We start from the raw sequence: 6,168 nt of genomic DNA on the forward strand, positions 1-6,168 counted from the left end.
ATTTATGGTTGGACTTTAAAAGGAATGAGAAGGGGGTGTCTTTACAAACAAGCCATGGGCCTGCTGTAGATAAAGCCAGATACTGAGAGGTGAAAGAAGCAATGGGAGAAACCATCAATGCCATAGGAATTCCACTAATTGATACAGACTGTTACTCACTCAAGACTGCGATAAATCCCTGGATTAAGAGAAAAAGAACAGAGACACAAGGAAAAAGAAAAAAAAAAAGGGGGGGGGTACACATTAGAAGGGGGCCTTTACTAGGCAATTTGGGAAGTCTGTACGTCTCAAGTACTTCAGCCAATGGGGAAAGAGAGAGGGAAATGCGGTGGGGAAATTAGGATAAAACGGAGGCTGTATCCTCAAACAACTTGAGAGACCCCATGGGAAATGCCCCTGACTTCTCCCTTTATTCAAACAAAGTTACAGGACTCCTCTGTCTCCTTTTTGGACATAAACCTCTGGTGTTTGTGGATTAATTTTCCTGAGAGACTTAATAGGAAAGATGTGTGCTAATGTCTTTACAAACAATTCCATGGATGAGGGTATTGAATCAGGGGGGATGGGGAAGCAGAGGTTAAATTATTTGCTAGGAAGTTGTTAGAAGCAATGCATACAGCTTGCTCAACACTTATTGTGCCTACCAAAGCAGGATGAGAAGATGTAAGACTATTGATAAAGGGAAGGAATCTTGACCAAAGGTCCTGTTTTCAACCGAAAACTAACTCAAACCAGTCTTGAAGTTTGGACTTGGGCCAGGGACATAAAGAGCATGCGCAGGGAAGCAAGGTGAAAAGTTCAGGATGAGGAAGATCTTTTACTTCATCTGAGGAAGACTCTTATTTCATCCTAGAGACCCCTGCCCATGACCACCAGACGACACTGTGCAAGCGCAACGCGGATGTAAATGACTTTTGGGCTCATTGTAATATCAGGCGGGGCTAGGTAATGAATATGTATAGGCATATTGGGAAACTTAATGAATATGGAACTTGTAACCCGATACATACCAAGCTGAATGCAGCTGCTGGCGCGCATGACTTTGGAGGAACTATCCCCCATGTGTCCCAGCGCTGGAATAAACATACCTACTTTACTACTTATTCCAGTAATGGAGTCTTTTCTGCATGTCAGTATGAGTGTTAATGTCTTTGAAATGTGGCTTAATGTCTCTACCAACTTCAAGCCACAGGTTTCTTACAGAACCCAGACAGTTTGACTCCTGAAACAGACAAATGGGTCCATACAAGCCTGAGTTTCTGAACTTTGGGGGAACATTACACATTCAAGGGGGGAATATGTGGTAGGCAGTTCGGGAGTCTGTACCTTCCTAGTACCTCAGCCGATGGGGAAAGCAAGAGGGCAACATGCGGCCGGGAGTTTAGAGTAAAAGGAGGCTGTGTCCTCCAAAACCTCGAGAGAGAAAACCCCACGGGCATATGCCCCAGTGGACTCTCTCCCTTTACTCAAATAAAGTTGCAGGACTCCTCTGTCTTCTTTGTAGATACTGGCTTTTCGAAGCGTGGCTTTTCCACACAAGATGGGGTCTCATCCGGGATCCTTCCACCGTCTGGGAGCGGCACATGGCAAGGGGACCTGGAGGTGTGCCTCACCCAGTTTCAGTGATCAGCTCCCTTCAACACTGGCCAGCAGCAGAAAAATTGATTGGGTTCTCGAGACTGTCCAGGAGACAGATGAGTGACAGACCGAGGGGGTCCATGAAGAGTCCACAGGAAAGGACCACAGAAAATCTCACTGGTGAGTACAGTGGGATCTTCAGGGAGTAATACATGACAGAACGCCATAGGGGGCAGTAAAGGAAAGTCAAGAAAGGGTCTCGACTATAGGGATGGTGATCCTGAAATACCTCCAAAGGGTCCTTTGGGAGAATGTTGAGATGGTTTGCGCATTCTCCTAGAGGTAGTTAAGGACATGGATGCCCAGAGAGGGCAGTATGGGAAAGTTGAGAAGGGGTCTCAGCAAGCCACGGCTAGAGGGAGCAACAAGGGGAGTTGTGAAGCGGTCTCAGCAGTAGGGGATGGATGGTGTTGGTTTGGGAAAGGATTGGTTGAAGGAGAATGTGGAGGAATATGTTTAAGGCAAATAGTAGTGGGAGACTATGTGATTAGGAAAGAAAAGAGAAACAGTGAAGATCGGGATATTCACTGCCTTACTGGCTGCAGGTCCTTTGTATTCCCGGCTTCCAGCATAAGGAAAACAGGGAGGTATTGTTCTTACACCCCCCCACCCCTCCTCAAGTCATTATGGAGCCAGAGAGGAGAATTTGGATTTGTCCACTTACTACCCAGGATTTAAGGGGGTTTCTCTGTGGTGAGGTGTGCCAAGACCAGATGCGAGAGTGCAAGACCAGTGGTACTGGCTGGGGACCTGTGGGGAGGTGTGGGACCAAGCTGAGGCTGTGGGGCAGCTGTGGGCTCAGTGCCGGGCAGTGCCTGATGCCCCCACACCTGCAGGCAGTGGCTCCCCGGCCCCATGAGGCTGCGGGACGTCTTGTCCATCTTCCTGTCCCTGTTGGGCTGCCTGCCGAGCTGTGCTGGCAGCCAGTGTTATACAGAGCTTGTGGTGCTGGGAGAGCAGTGCAGGGGCCTGGACAGGTGTGCTGCGGGGGTGCAATCTGGACACTGCAGCAGGATAGGGACCGGCTTTGGTATACGGTGTAACACACAATCTGTCACCAAAGCCTGGCCTAAGAGGGGATTTTGTTTGGGTCACCAGAGAGGCGAGTGATTTTGCAGAAAGTTCGGTGGCTCTGGGAGGGTATCTTGGTTTGAAAGACAGGTGTCTGCCAAGGAAGGCAGGAGTCTCCCTTGAAATGAAAAAGAAAATGCAACCCCCTTCCCTCCGAATTATTATAATTTCAAAATTAAGGGACTTTCAGGCAAAGGTATGAGGAATAGGAATAACAGTTCTTTACTATTTTATATATATATATGTATAACAAGGCAAACAAACAGCAATAACTATGGCAGTAACAGCAAACAGAACCACAAACCCAGTCCCAGCTTTCTCAGCTGTCCGGCCCTTTCCCCTTCGGTGCAGTTCCGCTCGCAGCCGGCAGGGGCGCTGGAGGCTCCCGGTGAGCAGGGCAGGTGCTATGGTTCCCCCGCGGCTGCAGGGGGCGCTCCGGAGCGATCTCGGGGAGCACGCGGCACTGGTGGCCTGGGATCCTGGGAAGGGATGGAACAAAGGCTTCACAAACCCCCATGGCAGCCGATCCTGGTGTCCGGCCGGACCCTCGGGAACAGCAGGCTGGAACGGCAGGGACGAGCACAAATCCCGGGTGGCAGACGAGATGGATCAAACTCCAGAGCTGCAGTGGGAAACCCTGGGAGGTCTCTCAGCAGGTAGGATGTGTGGGGCCTACAGAGTAGCGAAGGCTCAAACGCAGTGGTGGGGGCAGGGAAAGGTAGGTGTGGGAATCCCGGGGTTTCTCTGGTAGAAAGAAGGCAGCTGAAAGCAGAAAGCCTGCAGTGCTGATGAGGTGGCAGCACCCTCTCTCTCCACGTGAATGCCGAGCACAAAACCGCCCATACACCCAGGTGAAAGAGAGTAGCCTGTTGGACCACACCCTCAGTAGCTAGGTCCTTTGTCCTCCCCAAGTATCCAGCAATTTGTCGCCCCGGCAACATATATGGGGAAAATTCCTCAAGAGGGAAAAAAACAGGTGAACTCCCAATACCTCAACAGAGGGTGAGAGCCCACAAACAGTGGGAACACAGGCTGGAGAGGTGGCAGAGTGGGCCCCTGGAGGAGGTGGTTAGAAAGGCCCATCAGGTATATATTAAGAGGGTATGAGGAAAAGGTAAAGGTAGCATTAGAAATGGATTGTTAAGGGTATCAGACTCTCCTGTTACAACCAGGGGCTCACCCTACTGGAGCCCTTGATAACATGCAGGGTGGGTCTGAACCGAGAAGTGTGTTTCCTGGTAGACATGGGTGTCTCGGTCTGCTTTGAATTTTATGCCAAAGTGGGGGACAATAGTCCAAATATTCTTTTGATTTTTCAGGGAGTAAATGGGAAAGACGAGCGCATGCATTTTATTCAACCACTATTGGTGAGTGTGGGGGATGGGTTTGAAATGCATAAGTTTCTGTTTGTTCCTAGTTGTGAATGTGGTTTTCTAGTGAAAGGAATAAGATGAATGTGTCTTTAAAAACAGACCTTGTGAATCTGTTTGCAAATAGGACTAGGAACTTAGGGAAGTAACAGAAGAAGCTATTAGTTCTAGAAAATGTTACTAATCAACACAGACTGTTGCTCAGCCAAAGCCATGTTAAATTCCTGAACCTAGAGGAAAAGAACAAAGACTTATATAACAAAAAGGGGGTGCATATTAGAGGGGGGCATAGAGTAGGCGATTTGAGATGGCTGCACCTTCTGAATACCTCAGCCAATGGGGAAAAGGAAGAGGGCGATGTGGCTGGGAACTTAGAATGCAAAAGGAGACTGCGTCCCCAAAAACTTCAGAGACCCCTTGGAAAATGTCCATAGGCTCTCCCTTTATTCAAATAAAGTTACAGGACTCCTCTGTCTCCTTTTTGACATAAACCTCTGACATCATGGATTAATTTTCCTGACACTAGGAGGGATTTGATGACTGAGTTGGGAATGTGGGTTAGTGTTGTGAGGGGTAATGAGGAGGTTAGCACTGTTGTGACACTGCATAAATTACCTGATAAAGCTTATGCTAAAGTGAACCCAGAAGTGTGGGCAGTCCCAGGGAAATATGGATATGGAGCCTCTCCAAGTTACTGAGGCAACTAGGACAAGTGGTGTCTAAAAAGCAACACCCACTTTCAAGGGAGGGAAGGAAAGGGTTGTAGCCTGTTGCTGAGTCCCTGTTAAAGGCAGGTCTTTGGAGCCATGTATGTCTCCCTATAACACTCCTCTCCTGCCAGTTATGAAATCAGATGGAACCTGTAGAATAGGTGCAGGACCAAAGAATAATAAATTAGATTATTAAACCCAGGCACTCCATGGTCCCAGATCCTTATACCATCTTGAACCAGGTTCCCTCCTCACACCACTTCTATTCAGTACTTGATTTAAAAGACACTTTCTGGGGATGCCTACTTACAAAGCATGGTAAACAGTATTCTGCCTTTAAGGGAGAAGGGAAAATAGTAAATACATGGATGGTCCTTCCACAGGGATACAGTGAAGCACTGGTCGTATTTGGGCAAGATATTAAAAGAATTTACTTCATCCCCAGGAATTAGGTTATTGCCATATGTGAATGATTCCCTCCTATTGGGAGAAAGGGAGGAAGTGGTAGGGGAAGCCACTGTGAAATTGCTTAAATTTTTTGGCTGGAGGGAGACTTGGAGTATCTGAAGGGAGGGCACAGGTGATGGAGAGAAAGGTTGAATGTTTGGGGCGCATTTTGACTTAAGGCTTGGAGTGTTTTGGCCCAAGGGGGTCCAGGGAATCTTGGAGGTGCTGTTGCCCAGAACTGAAGGGGAGCTGTGACAATTTTTAGGATTAATAGGGTATTGAAGGGCCTGGATTAATGACTTTCTGTTCTATGACTTTTTAAACTAAGATAGCCCCAATGCTGTGGTATGGACACCAGAAAGACAGCAAAACTTTAGCCAGTCTCAGAAAATAAATCTGAATTGTATGTGGATGTTGAACAGGGCTGTGCCAAAGGAATTCTAGAGCTAAAACGTTTGACCCGTTTGCAAGGGGGTGGCCTCATTGTTTGCTCTCGTGGTAACTGAGGCTCTGTTGCCTGCAGAATTGTGCAGCCACGGCTTTCATGGTAACTGATGGCAGGATTGTTAAAGTTTGGCATCAAGTTCTAAATGGATGACTAGCACTAGATTGTTAAAGTATTGAGCGGAAAAGCCACGCTTTGAAAAGGCAGTGTCCACAAAGAAGACAGAGGAGTCCTGCAACTTTATTTGAATAAAGGGAGAGAGTCCACTGGGGCATATGCCCGTGGGGTTTTCTCTCTCGAGGTTTTGGAGGACACAGCCTCCTTTTACTCTAAACTCCCGGCCGGCATGTTGCCCTCTTGCTTTCCCATCGGCTGAGGTACTAGGAAGGTACAGACTCCCGAACTGCCTACCACATATTCCCCCCTTGAATGTGTAATGTTCCCCCAAAGTTCAGAAACTCAGGCTTGTATGGACCCATTTGTCTGT

Source organism: Corvus cornix, chromosome 6 (assembly GCF_000738735.6).
Source record: "Corvus cornix cornix isolate S_Up_H32 chromosome 6, ASM73873v5, whole genome shotgun sequence".
Taxonomy (NCBI): Eukaryota; Metazoa; Chordata; class Aves; order Passeriformes; family Corvidae; genus Corvus; species Corvus cornix.